At 43.4% G+C, this 26,672-nt stretch overlaps 1 pseudogene; it reads left to right on the top strand.

Moving 5' to 3' along the window:
- The window catches only part of LOC117515419, a 279,907-nt pseudogene that overhangs the window by 215,675 nt on the left and 37,560 nt on the right, over positions 1 to 26,672 (top strand).

Genomic DNA, 26,672 nt, shown 5'->3' with positions numbered 1-26,672 from the left:
GTCTTATCCTTTTTCTCCACAAAGAAAAATCCTACCCCTGCAGAGGACGATGAGGGCCATATTAATCCTGCGTCCAACGATTCCTGTATGTATGCCTGCATGGCGGTACGTTCAGGGGTGGACAGCGAGTATAATTTCCCTCGGGGAGGACTGGCCCCAGGCAACAAGTCAATGGCGCAATCGTACATACGATGAGGTGGGAGTGATTTAGCGTTAGATTTACTAAACACTGTTGCAAGGTCATGATAACAAGGCGGGACCCCGGCCAGGTCCGTCTGAACGAGTGTAGGCATTAGCTTATGGCTGATTAAACATTTTCCGGGGCACGAAGGCCCCCATCCAGTTATCGTACCCTTAGCCCAATCGAAATTGGGACTGTGCCGTTGCAGCCAGGGATGTCCCAGAATGATGGAGTGATTCATTTTATCCAGCACTAAAAAACTGATTGTTTCCACATGGTTCTCATTGATAATTAGTCGGACGGACTGAGTGCGATGAGTGACTCTCCCAAGCTCATGTCCGTCCACTGCCCTGACTGCCAGAGGTCGTGAGATGGAAAACAATTTAAGGTGCAAGGACTTGGCGAGGGAGAGTAATATTAAATTGGCATCAGACCCAGAATCTACGAGGGCATGCACCATTTCTGAATTGTGATCAGATTGCAATTGAGCAGGAATATAATTCTGCGAATTAGAAGAAAAAATAGAGCTGTGACTCACCCGTACTAAGGCCTGAGGTCTTGCAGAAGCACCCCTGATTGGACAACAAGCATTCAAATGACCTGATTTACCGCAATAGAAACACAGTCCCTCAACACGTCTCCGCTGTCGTTCCTCCTGCGACAGATGCATGCGGCCGTGCTGCGTCGGCTCGTTAGTCCCAGGCCGTTTGACGTTGGAGTGAAGAGCCGTGGTGGGATTCGGGTGCGAGGCGAAGGTGCGCCGGGGCAGACAAGGTGGCTCGCGGCGAGATCGTTCCGCCAAACGTTGGTCGATCTGGATTGCCAGTGCGATCAACTCGTCCAACTCCTCGGGTAATTCGGCGGTGATCAGCTTATCACGAATCTCGGCGGACAGTCCCTGGAAGAACACATCCTGAAGTGCAGCTGGATTCCACTCGCTCTTGGTGGCCAGGATGCGGAAGTCCACAGCGTAATCCGCCACTCGGCGAGTGCCCTGCTTGAGCCTCAGTAGGGAGCGCGCCACCTCGTGTCCCGGCGGTGTGTGCTGGAATATCTGCTCGAGCGCCGCGGTGAAAGCTTGAAGGGAGGAGCAAGATGGCGACTGACGGCTCCACTCCGCAGTAGCCCACGCCGCAGCCCGGCCCGACAAATGGGAGATCAAGTATGCTATCTTCGTCCGATCGGACGGGAACATACAGGGCATCAGTTCAAAATGCAACTCACATTGCGTGATAAAGGGCATGACGTCAGCAGTTTCCCCGGAGAATCGTTCAGGGCGGGAAAGATGAGTACAGATGGCTGCTTCCGGTGCAATGGTCGTCATGGCGGCGGGCGGAAGTGGCACCGGGGAGCAGGTGTTGCTTCTTGCTGGGTCCGGGCTGGCCTGAATAGGAAGTTTTGACAGGAGCTGTTCCAACTGGGAGCTCACGGACGTCATGAAAGCATCCTGTCGCTGAGCTAACTCACCAAGACCGGTGCTAAGAGTGGTGAGCTGATCCTCTTGCTGGGCAAGTTGCTTACTGTTGTGATGTACCGCAAGCTGGAAAGTCGTAGAGTCCGCTGCGTCCATTGTTGGCCAGATTGTTCTGACAGGTCTGAAGGGCGGAATAGGCTGGAAGCAAATGCAGGACTCTGACAACAAGCTCTGTAAGACACAGCAGTTTACTGAAACAGTAAACGAGGTTCGGTACACGGAAAGGCAGTCCAACAAGAGTGATACAAACAGAAACAACAGGCAGTAGGCGTGGTCGAGGATACAGGCAGGTAGTCATAACACACGTGAAGCAGGCAGGACAAGAATACAATACAGAGCTGGAGAGTAGGCACAAGGCGCAACAATCTGGCGAAGAAATGGCAAACAAAGGAGCTTATGTACACCCAGGTGATGAGGTACAGATTGAGAGCAGGTGTGTGTGGAATGCCCCAGAAAGAAGGAGTGGCCAGGGAGAAGGACACACCCACAACCAGAAAACACAGACAGACAACAGAGAAAGTGATTAGACAGATCCAGACAGGAAAAACCCCCCAGCAAGAGACAAAACAATATAAGCAAACCAAAACCAGCAAACAGGACCCAAAGCCTGACAAAACCCAAAAACAAAAGGCACAGACAGGGCAACCAGATGCATACAAACAAAACGTGTTCAGAGTCTTTGCCATAAAACTCCATATTATGCTCAGGTGCATCCTCTTTCCACTGGTCATCCTTCAGATGTGTCTACAGCTTAATTGGAGTGCACCTGTGGTAAATTCAGTTGATTAGACATGATTTGGAAAGACACTCACCTGTCTACATAGAAGGTCCCAGAGTTGACAGTGCACGTCAGAGTACAAACCAAGCATGAAGTCAAAGGAATTGTCTGTAGACCTCTGACGCAGGATTGTCTCGAGGCATAAATCTGGGGAAGGATACAGAAACATTTCTGCTTCTTTGAAGGTCCCAATGAGCACAGTGGCCTCCATCATCTGTAAATGGAAGAAGTTTGGATCCACCAGGACTCTTCCTAGAACTGACCACCTTTCTAAACTGAGCCATCAGGGAGAAGGGCCTTAGTTATAGAGGTGACGATGAACCCAGTGGCCACTCTGTCAGAGCTCCAGCATTCCTCTGTGGAGAGAGGAGAACCTTCCAGAAGGACAACCATCTCTGCAGCAATCAACCAATCGGGCACCTGAAAGGCACCTGGCAGCCCACCTGCAGTTTGCCAAAAGGTACCTGAAGGACTCTCAGACCATGAGAAACAAAATTCTCTCATCTGTTGAGACAAAAACTGAATTCTTTGGAGTGAATGCCAGGTGTCATATTTGGAAGAAACCAGGCACCACTCACCGCCTAGCCAATGCCATCCTACATTGAAGCATGGTGGTGGCAGCATCATGCTGTGGGGATGTTTTTCCGCGGCAGGGACTGGGAGACTAGTCAGGATTGAGGGAAAGATGAATGCTGCAATGTACAGAGACATCCTGGATGAAAACCTGCTCCAGAGCATTCTTGACCTTAGACTGGGGCAACTGTTCATCTTTCAACAGGACAATGACCCAAAGTACACAGCCAAGATATCAAAGGAGTGGCTTCAGGACAACTCTGTGAATGTCCTTGAGTGGCCCAGCCAGAGCCCAGACCCAAATCTGATTGAACATCTCTGCAGAGATCTGAAAATGGTTGTGCACCGACGCTCCCCATCCAGCCTGAATGAGCTTGAGAGGTGCTACAAAGCAAAATCGGCAAATCTGCTCAAAGATAGATTTGCCAAGCTTGTGGCATCATATTCAAGAAGACTTGAGGCTGTAATTGCTGCCAAAGGTGATTCACCAAAATACTGAGCAAAGGGTGTGAATACTTACGTACACGTGATTCCTTAGTTTTTTATTTAAAAAAAATTGCAAACAATTCAAAAAACTTTTTTCATGTTGTCATTATGGGGTGTTGTGAGTAGAATTTTGAGGGTAAAATGTACTTACTCCATTTTGGTACAAGGCTGTAACATAACAAAATGTGGAAAAAGTGAATACTGTGAATACTTTCTGGATGCACTGTATTTCACAAAAACAAATCAAGGAATAACATGGAAATTTCCAGATATCCCATCTGAAATCATCCATGAGTTGGTTTGTTGAAGGCAGGTGCATATAAATGACCGTGTAGATTTACTCTGTGCAATGATCTTAAATCACACACAGCCAGGCTTGATCAGTAATTGTGCCTTTACGGTTCACTGATTATGTAATGTGCTTAATTATATTCCATTTTACACACACACCCACACACACACACACACACACACACACACATATACAACCCCTCGCAAAAATTATGGAATCACCGGCCTCGGAGGATGTTCATTCAGTTGTTTAATTTTGTAGAAAAAAAAGCAGATCACAGACATGACACAAAACTAAAGTCATTTCAAATGGCAACTTTCTGGCTTTAAGAAACACTATAAGAAATCAAGAAAAAAAAGATTGTGGCAGTCAGTAACGGTTACTTTTTTAGACCAAGCAGAGGAAAAAAAATCTGGAATCACTCAATTCTGAGGAAAAAATTATGGAATCACCCTGTAAATTTTCATCCCCAAAACTAACACCTGCATCATATCAGATCTGCTCGTTAGTCTGCATCTAAAAAGGAGTGATCACACCTTGGAGAGCTGTTGCACCAAGTGGACTGACATGAATCATGGCTCCAACATGAGAGATGTCAATTGAAACAAAGGAGAGGATTATCAAACTCTTAAAAGAGGGTAAATCATCATGCAATGTTGCAAAAGATGTTGGTTGTTCACAGTCAACTGTGTCTAAACTCTGGACCAAGTACAAACAGCATGGGAAGTTTGTTAAAGGCAAACATACTGGTAGACCAAGGAAGACATCAAAGTGTCAAGACAGAAAACTTAAAGCAATATGTCTCAAAAATCGAAAAATGCACAACAAAACAAATGAGGAACGAATGGGAGGAAACTGGAGTCAACGTCTGTGACCGAACTGTAAGAAACCGCCTAAAGGAAATGGGATTTACATACAGAAAAGCTAAACAAAAGCCATCATTAACACCTAAACAGAAAAAAAACAAGGTTACAATGGGCTAAGGAAAAGCAATCGTGGACTGTGGATGACTGGATGAAAGTCATATTCAGTGATGAATCTCGAATCTGCATTGGGCAAGGTGATGATGCTGGAACTTTTGTTTGGTGCCGTTCCAATGAGATTTATAAAGATGACTGCCTGAAGAGAACATGTAAATTTCCACAGTCATTGATGATATGGGGCTGCATGTCAGGTAAAGGCACTGGGGAGATGGCTGTCATTACGTCATCAATAAATGCACAAGTTTACGTTGATATTTTGGACAATTGAAAGGATGTTTGTGGATGATGAAATCATTTTTCAAGATGATAATGCATCTTGCCATAGAGCAAAAACTGTGAAAACATTCCTTGCAAAAAGACACATAGGGTCAATGTCATGGCATAGGGTCAATGTCAACGAGCAGATCTGATTTCATGCAGGTGTTAGTTTGGGGGATGAAAATTTACAGGGTGATTCCATAATTTATTCCTCAGAATTGAGTGATTCCATATTTTTTTCCTCTGCTTGGTCTAAAAAAGTAACCGTTACTGACTGTCACAATGTTTTTTTTCTTGATTTCTTATAGTGTTTCTTAAAGCCAGAAAGTTGCCATTTGAAATGACTTTAGTTTTGTGTCATGTCTGTGATCTGCTTTTTTTCTACAAAATAAACAACTGAATGAACATCATCCGAGGCCGGTGATTCCATAATTTATTCCTCAGAATTGAGTGATTCCATATTTTTTTTCCTCTGCTTGGTCTAAAAAAGTAACCGTTACTGACTGTCACAATGTTTTTTTTCTTGATTTCTTATAGTGTTTCTTAAAGCCAGAAAGTTGCCATTTGAAATGACTTTAGTTTTGTGTCATGTCTGTGATCTGCTTTTTTTCTACAAAATTAAACAACTGAATGAACATCATCCGAGGCCAGTGATTCCATAATTTTTGCCAGGGGTTGTATATATATATATATATATATATATATATATATATAGGATAAGATTCATTGTTTCCATAGTATTCATGAAACGTGTTAGCACGACTCCTTGTTAGCTTATGAAATTGAAATGAATGAAATGAAATGAATGAAATTTTCACGAGGTGCAGGAAGCAGAATAATTCTGTTCATGGTTTTGTACAAAAGGTGAAAGGTCAATCACAAATTCATAGGCAAAAGGTGAGAACTTTAAACCCACTGAGCAACGGCTGCTAATTTTTATTACTGCTATATTTAACATGCTGTTCTCTGAAACCATTACAGTTACACAGTTTCAGGAGTCACTTGTCATTTGCACAAATTAATTTAAAATCGCCATGAAGTCCAATTACATCCATGAATTCACACTGACAGAATATGTATTATGACTAATATTATGCATAAAGTCCTGTTTCTCTCATATCACATTATATAAGACTTCATTGCAGATGGACTACAGCGCCAAATAAAATTAAACAATAAAGAATATATGCATCTGTGTAATGGAGATAATATTCTGACAAAACAACTCAAATTCTCTAAGGTTACAAATTCTCTAAGACCTCAAAATTCAGAAAATGTGTTTTATTTACCTGAATACCTTTTGCCTTTGTGGAATTGCCTCGCTGACCTTTGATTCTTGCTCTTGATCTTGACCTCTTGTTTTTATTCAAACCTCAAAGCCTGATTGTTGAACTTTGATCCTGATCTTTCATCCTGATCAATCATCTTTTAAATTGACCTTTGAAACACATCAAGGAGACGTTTACATCATCAGCGATGGTCTTACATGTATGGTCATACAGTAAACAGGATCAAATAGATCATGATAAAGACATTAATCATGACCTTTGATCCTGACTGTGTAACTAAACAGCAATCCTGATTACAAGGCCAAAGAAATAAGAATAGGTGTCGAAGCGCCACAGAGAATTGGGATTAAAGGAAGCAGCATCAAAGACATAGGATCAAAGGTCATATCCACCCTTTGATCTGGACCCCCATCAAACCACCATTCAGTCACCACCATTCAATCAGCTCTTTGATCCTACGTTCTAGCTGTCAAATTTCATCTTGACATCTTTCTCTGTTCTTTTGAAGTATTGTTCTGACAAACTGAAAGACAGACAAAGGGCAAAACCCGACCTGATCCTTCCTTTGACTGTGGATATCATACATACATCATCCTTTCCATAAATGGTGACAAAAGTTGGATGATTTCCATCTTACTTCCCATTTGTTACACAGAAACTGTAATGAAAGTGACAGCAAATCATGGCAGAACAGCTCGTATGCGCAAACTATGAAAACATCGAGCCGATGGGCAGGCGTGCACGATGTCGCTGGGACGAGTTTTGTGCAGTGGGAACACAGTGTGAGCAGCTGTGTGATGTGTAGCTGCTGTGATAAAATAGAATAAGATAAAAAATACACGCTGCGATGTTTTCATGCACGTGGGAACACAGGAAAAATAAAAAATACATCTTGCGGCAGTTTCGTGCAAGCGGGAACACAGTGCGAACAACATGTTCACATCACCCAGCTGCTGTGAAAAAAAAAAATACATGTCACCCACAGGATTTGAACCTGCACTTTACATAAAGCGCTGATTTCCAGTCAGAAGCTTTACCACTGAGCTACCATCGCTGTCCTATGAAAGATGCGGGAACATGCTTGATATCAAGAAGGACATTGACGTATTTAAAAAAAAATAAAACCACACACCATATAAAAACACTGCATTTTATTGAATCCCTCTTATCAAGCTGGCAATACAAATATGAACCATCTGTTCCTCTGTAGATGACACATGGTCACAGACTGTGAAATGACATGAATGAGAAGCAGGGCGCTCTTATGTCCATATCTGCTGGTGGCGTGTTCAGCTGGCCCCGTGCACGTGTCCTGCCCGACACGCGTGTCTTGTGGATGGCGCGCCGCAGGACAGACACCACATTATGTGGAACAGAGCTCATGTGGGTGACGTGACATTCAGATCATCCACTGATGGTCTGTTTCACCTGGGGTAGCCTGTCAATGTGCGCGGCTTGTGCACGCTCGCCGCAGCCCATTGCAACAGCGATATATGTTTTTACATATGTATGTCCACTGGAGGACAGCAAGCAGACACACGCGCATCACAGTGAGCAGTTGTAAGTTCATGTCCTTCCAAACACGTTACGTGTTCCCCAGCTATGACATCCAGAACCACAGATCTCCACAGCTGCTCCCGTTGGTGGCCACACCCCCTGTCAGTTCAGCGCACACACCAATGGGTCACTGTGTCTCTTTGCAAAGCCACACTTGTGGGGCACTTAGACAAATTTCACATCCAGCTTGACAGTGATTGTCTGCTGACTGTTGTCGTGTTAATAGTGCGAATGGCCACACATTTTCTAAGTGCCAAGTAAGCGGTCTTAGATGTTCGTGTGTGTCAGCTGGAATTTGGCCGACACCTGCCGCGAGAGGGTTCTCTCACAGCGCACACTCTGTCTTTCAGCTGTTGGTGTGCACAAATAGTTGTAGCAACAGGTGTTGGAGGCAGCTATGATTTTACATGTATTGCATACGATTCCTGCTTCATGCACACTTTATGTGCAATTCGACCAAATTTGCACTATGTGTGAAGGGGCCCTTACTGTGCGACGACCTTTTTGAGTAGTCATATGTTTGGAACGTTTGGGATCTGATTTCCAGGTATCTGCACATTAAAATCAGCAGTGTAAAATTAACATAACATGAACGCAGGAATGAGTAGACAGCAGAGATTATACGAGGCTGAGTTGTACAAACACATGAAAAAGATAATGATATCATGACACAGAGAATAACAATATCAGTGTTCAGACAATACCTCAAAACTATTAGTCAGTTTACGCCTGTCCTGGTGTTCAGTTTTAGACCAGATCAGGATCAAAGAATTACACTGACATATTGACTAATTCATGTGAAGAGCTGAGTGATGTGACCGTTTTTGTTTTTTTATTTTGTTTTGTTATTTATTTCAATCAGTCAACACCCAAATGCATGATATCTTCTTATTTTTTATGCAGGAAATGCAATTTGAATGATGTGAAAATACTGAAGTTCAGTATTTCTTGGATAACCGTTGGGGGGGGCTCCAGAGGAAGCAGTTGGAATGTTGTGCTTGTGTTTTTGTGATGCTTTTTTCTGTTTAATTGCATCCCAACATTTCTTTGTCTTTCTGTTTTTTTTTTCCCCACCAGTTGACACTGATTGTCCTAGGTACAATCCTCACAGTGTCAATCATGCGACCATACATCTTCCTTGCCTTCATCCCACTGGCTATCACCTTTGTTGTCCTAAGAAGATACTTTCTTCGAACTGGACAGCAACTGAAATTGCTGGAGTCTGAAGGTGAGAAGTGAAAGTCATGGTTCCAAGTGTGTCTTCGTGTGTTTAACTGTTTAGTTATTGCACTGTGTAGTTATTGCACATAAAAGCATTGATATTTCTCTGCATTACTGCAAGACATAAGGTTGGAAAATGGTCAAGAAAATGTGGGAAGTATTAAGAGAGGATTAAGGATTATGTTCTGCCCCAAAAGAAAATATGCATGTTATTTATTATGCTGAATATTTAAAAAAGGTGAGGTCTCTGACCTGGTACCTTGCACACTAGTTTGCTATGAGTTTCTGGATTTATGTGAAATAGACTAACTGGGCCTAATGAAGTGAGCACAATTGGAGACCCCAGAGTAGGGAACGGCACAGATATAAAAACTGAACAGGCTTTATTCTCAGCCTTTTTTCTTGTTACAGACTTCAAGTTACAGGATAGAATTTTTTCATACAGCAAATGCCACCGAGTGGGAACGCACAGATGGATTTGCTGCTGACTGGTCCGAATACTGCAGGAAATCCGCCCCAGTATAACAGTGTCCGTGCTGATGAGTAAATCGTGCAGCAGTTTAAAGCACAGGAAGCAATCAAACCATGTATAAAGTCCAGAAGACCACAGTTTAAATTTGAGGAACACAGGATGGCAATGTGGGTCAGTAACTGTAGGTGAAACACAAGGGATGAATATGAGAGAGCAACCACAGACACAAGATCATCTGGCACTGCAGTGAAGCGCTGTGGATTAAATGCATAAAACAATCAATACACATGAACCTGGAAGCCCAAGTGAAAATAAACACAGAGCGCATGTCAAAATAAGAAAGCAAGAGACACAGAGCATGAGGAATAATTAAGAAGAAGAAGAAACATTATACAAAGATAATCAAAGAGTCCCAAGAGCAATATTACACCAGACATGTGCATCACAACACCAGGGAGTTCATTCATAGATACTGAAAATTATTGCTTCATAGACTTCATTCACAGCTTCATTTTTTCTCTCAAAAATTCTTGAAAGGGTAGTTGTAAAACAGCTAACTGATCAGCTGCAGAGGAATGGTCTATTTGAAGAGTTTCAGTCAGGTTTTAGAATTCATCATAGTACAGAAACAGCATTAGTGAAGGTTACAAATGGTCTTCTTATGGCCTCAGACAGTGGACTCATCTCTGTGCTTGTTCTGTTAGACCTCAGTGCTGCTTTTGATACTGTTGACCATAAAATTTTATTACAGAGATTAGAGCATGCCATAGACTTCTTTCTGTGTGTGCGTTCACCATCAGCTTGTGTTTTCAGATAACCTGCTTGCTCAGTCCCTTACGGACACTGTCACGACATGTACTGCTCTTCCTGTGTGTGCTGACCTCTGCTTGGTCAGCGTCATTGAGTAAAGACTACATAAACATCATTATGGTGCTCTGGACAGGGGTTCTGAACACCTCACTACACCTGTTGCACTGAGGTCCTTAGTTGTGATCCTGAGGTTCTAGTGGACCTTGAGAACATACATTTAATTTCTGGGTGTTAATTTGCACCTCCTTATCTAAAATCAAGTCTAGCTGGTTGCAGGATTACAATGTTTTTGTACAGTTGCTTGTGGGGTTTATTTATTTATTTATTTGGAACCCCATTAGCTTCCACAAAGTGGTTGCTAGTCTTCCTGGGGTCCAAAAAACAAGATCATAGTACAACTACATTTCAACAATTAATAATGGATACAATTCCTGATTCTTCATAACATTAAACTCAGTCCAAAATCTGTGCTTTTTTTAGTTCATTCATACAGTTTTGTTTTAAAATCTTTTAAAAATAATATCTCCAGCTTATTTGCCGTATGCACCCAGCCAAATGGTTCCACGCTTCTGAGGATCTAAATAACACTGTTCTCCTCATACAGTTGGACTTTGAGAAAGGTACAATTAAATGACCAAAGCTAACCTGCCAAGTAACATGTTGATGACATTAGCTACTGTACACCAATTTGTCTACAAAGAAAGTTGGATACCCTTTGAATATGGCAGTGTGCATAAAGTATCTTTATATTTAACTTACCCTGTACCTTTAACCACCCTAAGGTGGTGTGCATCTCATTCACACACGTTTTGTAAGAACAACCAAGGACTACCCTGTCAGCTCTATTCTGCGCAAGCTGCAATTTTTTCAGGTTCCCCTGTCTAGCACGAGACCAAATGACTGAGCAGTACTCCAAGTGTGACAAAACCAGGGACTGGACCACTGTTTTCATGACCAAGGGTGGACAGTATGATGCACACCTTCGAGCCAAAGCAACACCTCTGCCCATCCTGGACATAATATGATTGATCTGATCAGACCATGAGAGCTGATTATCTAACTTAACACCCAAGAGTTTAGTCTTGGACACTTGCTCAATCGTAGTTGTATCGATAGTCAAATTTAAGTCAAAAGCTCTATTTAGGATATATTTAGTACCAAAAACAATGCATTTAGAACCAATTTATTCTTCTTAACAAAATTAGTAATGGCATTGAGTTGAGTTTGTAAGTTTTGGCCAAGATTAGGGATTAGTGATCTGCAGTCATAACATCATTAGCTAAATCATTTACAAGGACTGAGAATAAAAGTGGACCCAAATAGCTACCCTGCGGAATACCACATGATAAATGTTTGTGTTAGAAAAGCTTCCATTAAAAAAATACTTGCTGAGTTCTGTCAGCAAGGTAACTTCTTATCAGTGAGAGAGACATAGATGACAACCCATAATATTTTAGCTTTGACAACAGGATTTAATGGTCAATTACATTAAACACAGATGTAAAGTCTAGAAGTACAGCACTGACTAGTTTTCTATCATCCATGTCTGTTAACCACTGATCCACCATGTGCACTATTGCAGTACGAGTTGAATGACCAGTTTTGTAGGCATGTTGCGAATTTGTAAGCAGATCATTTGTCACAGAGTATTGTAACATTTGATCAAACAGTAACTTTTCAAATATTTTACTTAAAACAGGGAGAATATGAATTGGTCTGCAGTCAGAGGCAGTGAACCCTAACTTTCCATCCTTTAGTCTTCTTCTTTGTCTTTCGGCTGTTCCCGTTAGGGGTCACCACAGCAGATCAATCGTTTCCATCTCACCCTGTCCTCTGTATCTTCCTCTGTCACACCAACCACCTGCATGTCCTCTCTCAGCACATCCATGAACCTCCTCTTTGGTCTCCCTCTTCTCCTCCTGCCTGGTGGCTCCATCCTCAGCATCCTTCTCCCTATATACCCTGGGTCCCTCCTCTGCACATGTCCAAACCATCTCAATCTCGCCTCTCTGACTTTGTCTCCAAACCGTCCCACCTGAGCTGTCCCTCTGATATGTTCATTCCTAATCTTGTCCATTCTTGTCACTCCCAAAGAGAATCTCAACATCTTCAGCTCTGCCACCTCCAGCTCTGCCTCCTGTCTTTTTGTTAGTGCCACTGTCTCTAAACCATACAACATAGCTGGTCTCACTACTGTTTTGTAAACTTTCCCCTTCACTCTTGCTGATATTCTTCGGTCACAAATCACTCCTGCCACCTTTCTCCACCCACTCCACCCTGCCTGCACTCTCTTCTTCACCTCTCTACCACACTCTCCATTACTTTGAACAGTTGACCCCAAATATTTAAACTCATCTACTTTCACCACTTCTACTCCTTGTAACTGCACTATTCCACTGGGCTCCCTCTCATTCACACACATGTACTCAGTCTTGCTTCTACTGACTTTCATTCCCCTTCTCTCCAAAGCGTATCTCCACTTCTGCAGACTAGACTCAACTTGCTCTCTACTCTCACTACAGATCACAATGTCATCTGCAAACATCATAGTCCATGGGGACTCCTGTCTGATCTCATCTGTCAACCTGTCCATCACCACTGCAAACAAGAAAGGACTCAGAGATGATCCTTGGTGTAATCCCACCTCCACCTTGAATGAGTCTGTCATTCCGACTGCGCATCTCATCGCTGTCACACAATTCTTGTACATGTCCTGCACTACCCTAACATACTTCTCTGCCACTCCAGACTTCCTCATACAATGCCACAACTCTTCTCTTGGCACCCTATCATAAGCATTTTCTAAGTCCACAAACACACAATGTAACTCTTTCTGTCCTTCTCTGTACTTTTCCATCAGTATTCTCAGAGCAAACATTGCATCTGTAGTGCTCTTTCTCGGCATGAAACCATATTGCTGCTCACAGATCTTCACCTGTTTTCTAAGCCTAGCTTCTACTACTCTTTCCCATAACTTCATGCTGTGGCTGATCAGCTTTATCTCTCTGTAGTTACTGCAGCTCTGCACATCACCTTTGTTCTTGAAAATAGGAACCAGCACACTTCGTCTCCACTCCTCAGGCATCCTCTCACTTTCCAAGATTTTATTAAACAATCTGGTTAGAAACTCTACTGCCATCTCTCCTAGACATTTCCATGCCTCCATTGGAATGTCATCTGGACCAACTGCCTTTCCACTCTTCATCCTCTTCATAGCAGCCCTCACTTCTTCCTTGCTAATCTCTTTTACTTCCTGATTTACTCTCACCACATCATCCAGCCTTTTCTCTCGCTCATTTTCTTTATTCATCAACTCTTCAAAATATTCCCTCCACCTTCTCAGCACACACTCCTCACTTGTCAGCACATTACCATGTGCATCTTTTACCACCCTAACCTGCTGCACATCCTTTCCAGCTCTGTCCCTTTGTCTGGCCAACAAGTCCTTTTCTCCTTCCTTACTATTCAACTTCTTGTACAGCTCGCAATATACCTTTTCCTTTGCTTTTGCCACTTCTCTTCTCGCCTTACGCCGCATCTCCTTGTACTCCTGTTTACTTTCTTCATCTCTCCGACTATCCCAAAACTTTTTCGCCAACCTCTTTCTCCTTATGCTTTCCTGGACCTCTTCATTCCACCACCAAGTCTCCTTGTCTTCCTTCCACTGTCCAGATGTCATACCCAGTACTGCCCTAGCTGTCTCCCTCACCACATCTGCAGTACTTATCCAGTTGTCCAAAATTGCTTCCCCTCCAACTAGTGCTTCTCTCACCTGCTCGCTAAATTTCACACAACAATCTTCCTCCTTCAGCTTTCACCATCTGATCCTTTGTTGAGCTCTCACTCTCTTCTTCTTCTTTACCTCTAAAGTCATCCTACAAACAACCATCCTATACTGTCTAGTGACACTCTCTCCTGCTACCACCTTACAGTCTGTGATTTCTTTTAGCTTGCATCTCCTATAAAGAATGTAGTCCACCTGTGTGCACCTTCCTCCACTCTTATATGTTACCCTGTGCTCCTCCCTTTTCTTAAAGTAGGTATCAACCACAGCCATTTCCATCCTTTTTGCAAAATCAACTACCATCTGTCCTTCCCCATTCCTATCCTTGATACCATATCTACCCATTACTTCCTCATCACCTCTGTTCCCTTCACCAACATGCCCATTGAAGTCTGCTCCTATCACCACTCTTTCATGCTTGGGCACACTCTCCACCAACTCATCTAACACACTCCAGAAATCTTCTTTCTCCTCCATCTCACAACCTACCTGTGGGGCATATGCACTGATGATATTCATCATCACCCCTTCAATTTCCAACTTCACACTCATCACCCTGTCAGACACTCGCTTAACCTCCAACACACCTTTAACATACTCTTCCTTTAAAATGACCCCAACACCATTTCTCTTCCTGTCCTCACCATGGTACAACAACTTGTACCCACCGCCGATGCTCCTGCTCTTACTTCCCTTCCACTTGGTCTCTTGCACACACAATATGTCTACCTTTCTCCTCTCCATCATAGCCAGCTCTCTCCCTTTACCAGTCATACTACCAACATTCAAAGTCCCCACTCTCATTTTCACCCTTCTAGTTTTCTTCTTCTCCCGCTGTTCGTGGCAACGTTTTCCTCCTCTTCTTCGTCATCTTCACCCAGCAGTAGCCCAATTTCCACTGGCACCCTGTTGGGCAATAGCACCGGTGGCGGACGTTGTTAACCCGGGCCGCGACCGATCCAGTATGGGAATTCGATTCTGAGTCTGCATAGTTGGGTTGGCTTGTTTTATGCCGGATGCCCTTCCTGACGCAACCCTCCTCATTTAGCCGGGCTTGGGACCGGCACTCAGAATGTACTGGCTGCACACCCCATTTAGTAAAGGTGCAATTTTAGATCTTTTCCATTGTTCAGGAAAAACACCACTGAGCAATGCTCTATTATATATGTGACATATTGGTTTACTCTGAATATTTGCAACAATTTTGAAAATTTTGCCATCAAGATGATCAACACCAGGTGATTCATCATCAGGTAGAGAGAGTATCAGTTTCTCTACATTCTCCTCACAGTATTTAATACCAGAGAACAAGCTTTCCCACTCATAATTTGTTTCATGTTGTTGTTAAAACAGTTAGTATCTTTTACAGTCATACATGATCCCAGATTTTCAACTTTGTTTATGAAGAAGTTGTTCAAGTGATTAGCAATATCATATGGTTTCCTAATAACTCCCTCATCAGCCTCCACATGCATTTTTTTTTTGTTTGGCTTTTTACACATCAATTCCTCTAACAGCTTCCATATTTACTTGCTATCATTCAAAGAATTACAGATCTTTGTTCCATAGTAAGCATTCTTTTTTGTATTATTTAATTTTGTCACTTTATTTCTTAATGTACAATAATGTGTTCTATCTGTAAAACATTTAGATTTGAGAGCCACTTCCTTGGCAGTGCCCCTATCCTTCACTAGGGTTTTTAACACCTCATCTAACCATGGAGAACTATTGCTTTTAATAGATCTTTTAGTAAGTGGAGCATGATTATCAACAATTTTACCAAAGAAGTCCATAAGAGTGTTCAAAGAAGTGTTTACATCTTCCTCCTGAAGAACTGCTGACCAATTTGAACGTTTAACATCCTCAACAAATAGGCTGGGGTCAAACCTCTTGTAAGATCTGCGATAGATGATCAGCCCACCAGATGCTTGTGGAATCTTTTCACGATGGCTCCTAAGGAAGAACTTACCATGTGGAAATCCAAAATTATGCTGTAGAAACTTTGGCTTGAATGCAAGGAAGTGCGGATTCCACCAGAACGCGAGGTTTGCCTGGTTTGACTGACGTATGCTGAGAAATCTTCCATACTGCTTAAAGAAACATTCATCTTGGTGTGTGCAAAGTGCTGATCAACAAAAAGTCTGATGTGGAAAATGAAACTGAAATACAGCTTGTAACTATTTTTGAAATAATGTATAGAAATAACAGACATTCCAACTGATTTTACACTGCGTCTGCAACTCTTCATGAAATCCAGATTTCATAGCAGGATTCTTTCCTGTTGGCAGGTACAGTTTTCAGCATGTTTATTTATCTCTATGGTCTAACTCAAGTGTTAAGTGTATAATTTGGAACTATTGTCAATTTGAGTCTTAATGTCTTCACATTGGTATTATGACACTAACTCATCCTGTTGTTTTTCAGTTCCCTAATTGTTTTGTTGTGATGTTGTGTTTTTTGTTTTGTTTTTCATCTTCACCTGTCTCTACACCTCCAGCTCGTACCTCCATTTTCTCCCACCTCATCATCTCAATGAAGGGTATTTGGGTTATTCGGGCCTTTGGGCATCAGTCCTACTTTGAGACACTCTTCCACAAAGCGCTAAACACTCACACTGCTTTTTGGTTCCACTACTTGGCCACACTGCGCTGGTTCCTGCTTTGCTGCAACATCCTCTTTGTCCTGTTCTTCATTGCTGCGGCCTTCACAGCTGTGGGAACCAATCCTGGTGAGTAATGGTATTGATGTAGCACTGCAGCGCTTCAGTACTGCTTTGAATAGAGAAAGAAATAGATTGATGTGGTCATCAATAATTTTTTTTTTTTTTTTTTTTGGCTGTTCTCAGAAATGTATTTTGCACATCAGACTTTCAAAGCAACCAGAATCTGAAGCCCCCCCCCCCCCCCCCACCTTTTTGGATGAATGTCCTCTGTTAAGCCATTTTTGCAAGATCAAATATCAAATACTGTTGTTTCATGAAACAGTTTTCAGATCAATTCCATGTTTTGTGTTACACCAACACTCTCCTTGTAATCTTCATGCTGACTCAGCTTTCCATTACCATTGTTAACACAGCTCAAATCTACAAGGTCTTTTAAATCAGTCTCCCATTGCCAATTTCTAGCACCTGATTGCTTACTGTAGTGAACCCCCCCCAAGTGTGCAACAGGTACTTATAGTGTGGTTGGAAAAAGTTGTGACCAATAATTAAAATCAGGATGTACAGTGCATGAATCACAACCAAGTAGTTAGTTTGTTTCAGTGTGGAAGGTTCAAACCCTACCGTTGCCACATTTCTCCATGTAATGTGGAGTTGCGTCAGGAAGGGCATTTGGTATAGAACCTGTGCCAAATTAACATGCAGATCTACCTTGGATCTGCTGTGGCGACCCTGAGTGAAAAGAAGGGAGCAGCTGAAGGGACTTATTTCATTTCCTGAGCAGTTTTGGTGAAAAACAAACAAACAAAAAAATAATGTTTAGATTATCTTTATGCTTTGCAGAAGATGAAACTGGTGACATTGGCGTGGTGGTGGCCATGGCCATGCTCATCCACGGGATCTTCCAGTGGGCTGTGATCACCAGCGTCACAGTGGATGGGTTGGTATGTAATTCAAACACATTCTTAGACTGTTCTCATTCATGAATTTACAATGTAACTCTTGACAGGAAGTAGAAAGTTTGACTGCGTTACACCCATTTTGGCCATTCTTCACTGGCTTCCTGCCCTGAGGTCGGATTTTAAGGTTCTGCTATTAAATTTAAAGACTAGCACCTCCCTACTTAGCTGTCGTAATCAAACCCTACGTACCGGCTCGGGCTCTGTGTTCTCAGGATGCAGGACGACTTTGTGTCCCTAGGGTGATTAAGAAGTCTGTGGGTCATCGAGCTTTCTCTTTTCGTGCCCCTGTTCTGTGGAATGATCTCCTTGCGTCAATGAAACAGTCAGGATCTGTAAAGTCCAGACTTAACATGCATATATTCTCCCTCTCATATGGCTAACATACTGGAATATTATGGTACCATGCTTCCTATCCCTTTAAAGTCATTTTATTCACAACAAACAGGTCTTGGCCTCAACTTTATCTAAATTCTGGTTCTGCTAAGTAAGTTTAGGGCTAGCGGCCAGCAATCACCTTAGTAATTTCTCTGTTTTCCTGTTGACTTACTGCTGATGAATTATACCTCCGGTGTAGTTTTTTCCAGCCGACTGATTCTACAGTTGTTTTCTCTCTGTCCGAGGTATGAATGATGTAGCGAGGGATTGCAGGATTGATGGGGCCGGACTGACGTGAGATACAAGGCCTGACGGAGGTGCTGCATGCTGCAGACTGTGTTAGGGGGTGACGCTGTTGCGGGGACAGGCCCACTGACGGTGTGAGGACTGCTGGATGACCCCTGCCTGTGGTGCTGACGCCTGTGGACTTCTCATCTTCTTTATATTATGATGTTGTTTGATATCCTGTTTTCTGTTTCTTCAACTTTGTGGAACTTTGTAAAACCTTATAATTGTTAGAATGTCCTAAGCAGTGGGTCACCCCTTTGAGTCTGGTCGGCTTAACGTTTCGTCCTCAATATCATCAGAGGGAGTGTTTCCTTACCACTGTTGCCTGTGTGTTTGCTGTAGGGGCTGGTAAGTTTAGACCTTACTTGTGTGAAGTGCCTTGAGGCAGCTTTTGTTATAATGTGGTGCTGAAAACAAACAAATGCAGAGTACCACAGGAAAAGAGATCAGAACACCGACTAAGTCAGAAAAGGCAATTTGCATGAACATGATATTACGGCCTCAAATCAGAATAAAATTCGGATGTTATGGAAAATAACAGCCAGATAAATAAATAAGGTTACATCTGTATGGTATCCGGTGGAAAAATTGCCAAACCAAGCATGTGTCCAAACACACACAGGGCGATAGTGTCCAAACACACAGGACTATACTGTCCAAACACACAGGACTATAGTGTCCAAACCAGTGTTGTATAAAGTACCGGAAAATCATAATTAAGTAAAAGTATAGATACCCATTAAAAAAATGACTTTGGTAGAAGTTCAAGTCACTGATTGAAATGCTACTTGAGTAAAAGTCTTAAAGTATCTAGTATTTACTGTACTTAAGTATGACAAGTAATGTACAACTAAATGTACTCAAGTATTGAAAGTAAAAGTACAAGTAAATGTTAATAATCAAAAACTGACTGATTTTTTTTTTTTTTTAATAAAAGTTTTTCTAGGCTTGTAAATGACTGGTAGTATTAGTCAAAATACTGAAAATTGTGCACATCACACAAAAATACTTCAGAAACAAGGTTTCAAAACCTAAACGAGAGTAGGTTACTCACTAGGTGTTCACAGGAAACAGTTATTTATTTCTGTATGTATTTATTTATTTTCATTGTTACATGGTTTTATCTTTTCTGTTGTTTTGTTTCATTAGGTTCTTTTTGTCTCGTTCTCTCAAATTGTATTGTAACATTATTAGTCTATTATTATTGATTATTATTGTCTATTATGTAGACTATTATTGTTGCTATAATATATGAATAAAAATAAATTAGAAAAATTACAATTTGACTCTTTTACGACAACAAACACTGAGCCATTAATTATACAGAAAACAAATCAACACAAACGTGCTGATGCGAACAGCTTAATGCTAACGTTAACGTTGAAACATTGCTTTTATATTTTCTGTTGTGTTTCTATTCAGGTTGTTTTTGCCTCTTTCTCTAAAATTGTATATAATAATCATTAGATTATTAATATATAAACAAAAATAAATTTAAGAAATATTACAATTAGAAAGCAAATGCACCCGAACGTGATGACAGCTGAAATTGCTTAATGCTAACTTTTAACATTGAAAACGCCTGTTTTTAAGTTATAAAATACATCTATCAACTGTTTTAAAAGACCATAACAGGTCGGTTTAACATAAAAATATTAAATATTACTCACAGACATATGCTCTTCAGGGTTTTAGCGGGGAAAAATAGGATAAAGCAAAATAAAATCCACGAATCATAGATCGAAGCACTGCTTCGACCTGCGAATCACTGCTTCGATTGGTTCAAGTTCAAAGCAAAGCCGAGCTGCAGAAAAGTTGATTACAGACGCGCTGCAGGTCTGTAATCAATGTAGAGAAATTATCATTTTCCTGACAAACACCCCCCAAGTGCGCAACTGCAAAAAAGCCTACCGGACATGCCTCATGACAAATCGGCCTGACTTCGTTGCTGTCACTAGTAATCAGTGGTGTCTCTGGGTGAAAACAGAGACACCACTGGTCGGAAATGTAGTGAAGTAAAAGTGAAAGTAAGCTGAATTTTAAAAACTCAAGTAAAGTACAAAGTCTCCAAAAACGTACTTAAGTACAGTAGTGAAGTATTTTTACTACTATACAACACTGGTCCAGACACACAGGTCTATAGCGCCCAGACACACACAGGGTTACAGCATCCAGACACACAGGACTATAGCGTCCAGATACACGGGTCTATAGCGCCCAGACACACACAGGACTAACATGTCCAAACACACACAGGGCTATCGTGTCCAAACACACACAGGTCTATAGCGCCCAGACACACACAGGGTTACAGCATCCAGACACACAGGACTATAGCGTCCAGATACACGGGTCTATAGCGCCCAGACACACACAGGACTAACATGTCCAAACACACACAGGTCTATAGCGTCCAGAAACACAGGGCTGTAGCATCCAGATACACATGTCTATAGCGCCCAGACACACAGGGCTATAGCGTCCAGATACACGTCTATAGTGCCCAGACACACAGGGCTATAGCGTCCAGATACACAGGACTATAGCATCCAGATACACGTCTATAGCGTCCAGATACACAGGACTACAGCGTCCAGATACACATGTCTATAGCGCCCAGACACACACAGGGCTACAGCATCCAGACACACAGGAGTATAGCATCCAGATACACATGTCTATAGCGCCCAGACACACAGGGCTATCGTGTCCAAACAAACACAGGGCTATAGCATCCAGATACACAGGTCTTTAGCGCCCAGAAACACACAGGACTATAGTGTCCAAACAGACACAGGTCTGTAATGCCCAGACACACACAGGACTATTGTGTCCAAACACACAGGGCTATAGTGTCCAAACACACAGGGCTATAGTGTCCAGACACACAGGGCTATAGTGTCTAAACACACAGGGCTATAGTGTCCAAACACACAGGGCTATATCATGCAGATACACAGGTCTTTAGCGCCCAGACACACACAGGACTGTAGTGTCCAAACACACACATGTCTGTAACGCCCAGACACACACAGGATTATTGTGTCCAAACACACAGGGCTATAGTGTCCAAACACAGAGGGCTATAGTGTCCAGACACACAGGGCTATAGTGTCTAAACACAGGGTTATAGTGTCCAAACACACAGGGCTATAGTGTCCAAACACAAAGGGTTATAGTGTCCAAACACAAAGGGTTATAGTGTCCAAACACACAGAGCTATAGTGTCCAAACACGCGGGGCTATAGTGTCCGGGCTATAGTGTCCAAACACATGGGTTATAGTGTCCAAACACACAGGGTTATAGTGTCCAAACACACAGGGCCATAGCGCAAAGACACACACAGGGTTACAGCATCCAGACACACAGGACTATAGCGTCCAGATACACGGGTCTATAGCGCCCAGACACACACAGGACTATCGTGTCCAAACACACAGGACTAACGTGTCCAAACACACACAGGGCTATCGTGTCCAAACACACACAGGCCTATAGCGTCCAGATACACACAGGACTATCGTGTCCAAACACACAGGACTACTGCGTCCAGACACACAGGGCTGTAGCATCCAGATACACGTCTATAGTGCCCAGACACACAGGGCTATAGCGGCCAGATACACAGGACTATAACGTCCAGATACACATGTCTATAGCGCCCAGACACACAGGGCTATAGCGTCCAGATACACAGGACTATAGCGTCCAGATACACATGTCTATAGCGCCCAGACACACAGGACTATAGAGTGCAGATACACATGTCTATAGCGCCCAGACACACAGGGCTATAGCATCCAGATACACAGGTCTTTAGCGCCCATACACACACAGGACTATAGTGTCCAAACACACACAGGTCTATTGCGCCCAGACACACACAGGACTATCGTGTCCAAACACACACAGGGCTATAGCATCCAGATACACAGGTCTTTAGCGCCCAGACACACACAGGTCTATAGCGCCCAGACACACCCAGGACTATCATGTCCACACACACAGGGCTATATCATCCAGATACACAGGTCTTTAGTGCCCAGACACATACAGGTCTATAGTGTCCAAACACACACAGGTCTGTAATTCCCAGACACACACAGGACTATCGTGTCCAAACACACAGGGCTATATTGTCCAGACACACAGGGTTATATTGTCCACACACACAGGGCTATATCATGCAGATACACTGGTCTTTAGCGCCCAGACACTCACAGGGCTATAGTGTCCAAACACACACAGGTCTGTAACGCCCAGACACACACAGGACTATTGTGTCCAGACACACAGGGCTATAGTGTCCAAACACACAGGGCTATAGTGTCCAAACAGACAGGGCTATAGTGTCCAGACGCACAGGGCTATAGTGTCTAAACACACAGGGCTATAGTGTCCAAACACACAGGGCTATAGTGTCCAGACACACAGGGCTATAGCGTCCAGACACACAGGGCTATAGTGTCCAAACACACACGGTTATAGTGTCCAAACACACAGGGCTATAGTGTCTAAACACACCGGGCTATAGTGTCCACACACACAGGGTTATAGTGTCCAAACACACAGGGTTATAGTGTCCAAACACACAGGGCTATAGTGTCCAAACAAACAGGGCTATAGTGTCTAAACACAGGGTTATAGTGTCCAAGCACACAGGGCTATAGTGTCCAAACACACGGGACTATAGTGTCCAAACACACGGGACTATAGTGTCCAAACACACGGGACTATAGTGTCCAAACACACGGGGTTATAGTGTCCAAACACACAGGGTTATAGTGTCCAAGCACACAGGGCTATAGTGTCCAAACACACCGGGCTATAGTGTCCACACACACAGGGTTATAGTGTCCAAACACACAGGGTTATAGTGTCCAAACACACAGGGTTATAGTGTCCAAACACAAAGGGCTATAGTGTCCAAACAAACAGGGCTATAGTGTCCAAACAAACAGGGCTATAGTGTCTAAACACAGGGTTATAGTGTCCAAGCACACAGGGCTATAGTGTCCAAACACACAAAGCTATAGTGTCCAAACACACGGGACTATAGTGTCCAAACACACGGGACTATAGTGTCCAAAACACACGGGGTTATAGTGTCCAAACACACAGGGTTATAGTGTCCAAGCACACAGGGCTATAGTGTCCAAACACACAAAGCTATAGTGTCCAAACACACGGGACTATAGTGTCCAAACACACGGGGTTATAGTGTCCAAACACACGGGGTTATAGTATCCAAACACACGGGGTTATAGTATCCAAACACACAGGGCTATATTGTCCAGACACACAGGGCTATAGTGTCTAAACACACAGGGCTATAGTGTCCAAACACACAGGGTTATAGTGTCCAAACACACACAGGGCTATAGCATCCAGATAGACAGGTCTTTAGCGCCCAGACACACACAGGTCTGTAGCACCCAGACACACACAGGACTATCATTCCACACACACAGGGCTATATCATCCAGATACACAGGTCTTTAGTGCCCACACACACACAGTTCTATACTGTCCAAACACACACAGGTCTGTAATGCCCAGACACACACAGGACTATCGTGTCCAAACACACAGGGCTATATTGTCCAGACACACAGGGCTATAGCGCCCAGACACACAGGGCTATAGCGCCCAGACACACAGGGCTATCGTGTCCAAACACACACAGGGCTATAGCATCCAGATACACAGGTCTTTAGCGCCCATACACACACAGGACTATAGTGTCCAAACACACAGGGCTATAGTGTCTAAACACAGGGTTATAGTGTCCAAACACACAGGGCTATAGTGTCCAGACACAAAGGGCTATAGTGTCCAAACACACAAAGCTATAGTGTCCAAACACACGGGACTATAGTGTCCAAACACACCGGGTTATAGTGTCCAAACACACACAGGTCTGTAACGCCCAGACACTCACAGGACTATTGTGTCCAGACACACAGGGTTATAGTGTCCAAACACACAGGGCTATAGTGTCCAAACAGACAGGGCTATATTGTCCAGACACACAGGGCTATAGTGTCCAGACACACAGAGCTATAGTGTCCAAACACACAGGGTTATAGTGTCCAAACACACAGGGCTATAGTGTCCAAACAAACAGGGCTATAGTGTCTAAACACACAGGGCTATAGTGTCCAAACACAAAGGGTTATAGTGTCCAAACACACAGAGCTATAGTGTCCAAACACGCGGGGCTATAGTGTCCGGGCTATAGTGTCCAAACACATGGGTTATAGTGTCCAAACACACAGAGTTATAGTGTCTAAACACAGGGTTATAGTGCCCAGACACACAGGGCTATAGCGTCCAGATACACAGGACTATAGCGTCCAGATACACGTCTATAGCGCCCAGACACATACAGGACTACAGCATCCAGACACACAGGAGTATAGCATCCAGATACACATGTCTATAGCGCCCAGACACACAGGGCTATCGTGTGCAACCACACACAGGGCTATAGCATCCAGATACGCAGGTCTTTAGCGCCCAGACACACACAGGACTATAGTGTCAAAACACACACAGGTCTATAGCGCCCAGACACACACAGGACTATCGTGTCCAAACACACAGGGCTATAATGTCCAGACACACAGGGCTATCGTGTCCAAACACACACAGGGCTATAGCATCCAGATACATAGGTCTTTAGCGCCCAGACACACACAGGTCTATAGCGCCCAGACACACCCAGGACTATCGTGTCCAAACACACAGGGCTATAATGTCCAGACACACAGGGCTATCGTGTCCAAACACACACAGGGCTATAGCATCCAGATACATAGGTCTTTAGCGCCCAGACACACACAGGTCTATAGCGCCCAGACACACCCAGGACTATCGTGTCCACACACACACAGGGCTATATCATCCAGATACACAGGTCTTTACTGCCCAGACACACACAGGTCTATAGTGTCCAAACACACACAGGTCTGTAATGCCCAGACACACACAGGACTATCGTGTCCAAACACACAGGGCTATATTGTCCAGACACACAGGGCTATAGTGTCCAAACACACAGGGCTATAGTGTCAAAACACACAGGGCTATAGTGTCCAGACACACAGTGCTATAGTGTCCAAACACACAGGGTTATATTGTCCACACACACAGGGCTATATCATCCAGATACACAGGTCTTTAGTGCCCAGACACACACAGGACTATAGTGTCCAAACACACACAGGTCTGTAATGCCCAGACACACAGGACTATTGTGTCCAGACACACAGGGCTATAGCGTCCAAACACACAGGGCTATAGTGTCCAAACAGACAGGGCTATAGTGTCCAGATGCACAGGGCTATAGTGTCTAAACACACAGGGCTATAGTGTCCAAACACACAGGGTTATAGTGTCCAAACACACAGGGCTATAGTGTCCAGACACACAGGGCTATAGTGTCCAAACACACAGGGTTATAGTGTCCAAACACACAGGGCTATAGTGTCTAAACACAGGGTTATAGTGTCCAAACACACAGGGTTATAGTGTCCAAACACACAGGGCTATAGTGTCTAAACACAGGGTTATAGTGTCCAAACACACAGGGCTATAGTGTCCAGACACAAAGGGCTATAGTGTCCAAACACACAAAGCTATAGTGTCCAAACACACGGGGCTATAGTGTCCAAACACACCGGGTTATAGTGTCCAAACACACACAGGTCTATAGCGCCCAGACACACACAGGACTATCGTGTCCATACACACAGGGCTATAATGTCCAGACACACAGGGCTATAGTGTCTAAACACACAGGGCTATAGTGTCTAAACACAGGGTTATAGTGTCCAAACACACGGGGTTATAGTGTCCAAACACACAGGGCTATAGTGTCCAAACACACAGGGTTATAGTGTCCAAACACACAGGGCTATAGTGTCCAAACACACAGGGTTATAGTGTCCAAACACACAGGACTATAGCATCCAGATACACGGGTCTATAGTGCCCAGACACACACAGGACTAATGTGCCCAAACACACACAGGGTTACAGCATCCAGACACACAGGACTATAGCATCCAGATACACAGGTCTTTAGCGCCCAGACACACACAGGACTATCGTGTCCAAACACACAGGGCTATATTGTCCAGACACACAGGGCTATCGTATCCAAACACACACAGGGGTATAGCATCCAGATACACAGGTCTTTAGCGCCCAGACACACACAGGACT

Source organism: Thalassophryne amazonica, chromosome 8, assembly GCF_902500255.1.
Source record: "Thalassophryne amazonica chromosome 8, fThaAma1.1, whole genome shotgun sequence".
NCBI lineage: Eukaryota > Metazoa > Chordata > Actinopteri > Batrachoidiformes > Batrachoididae > Thalassophryne > Thalassophryne amazonica.
Note: the sequence above shows the minus strand (reverse complement) of the source record. Positions and strands in the feature narration are given on the sequence as shown.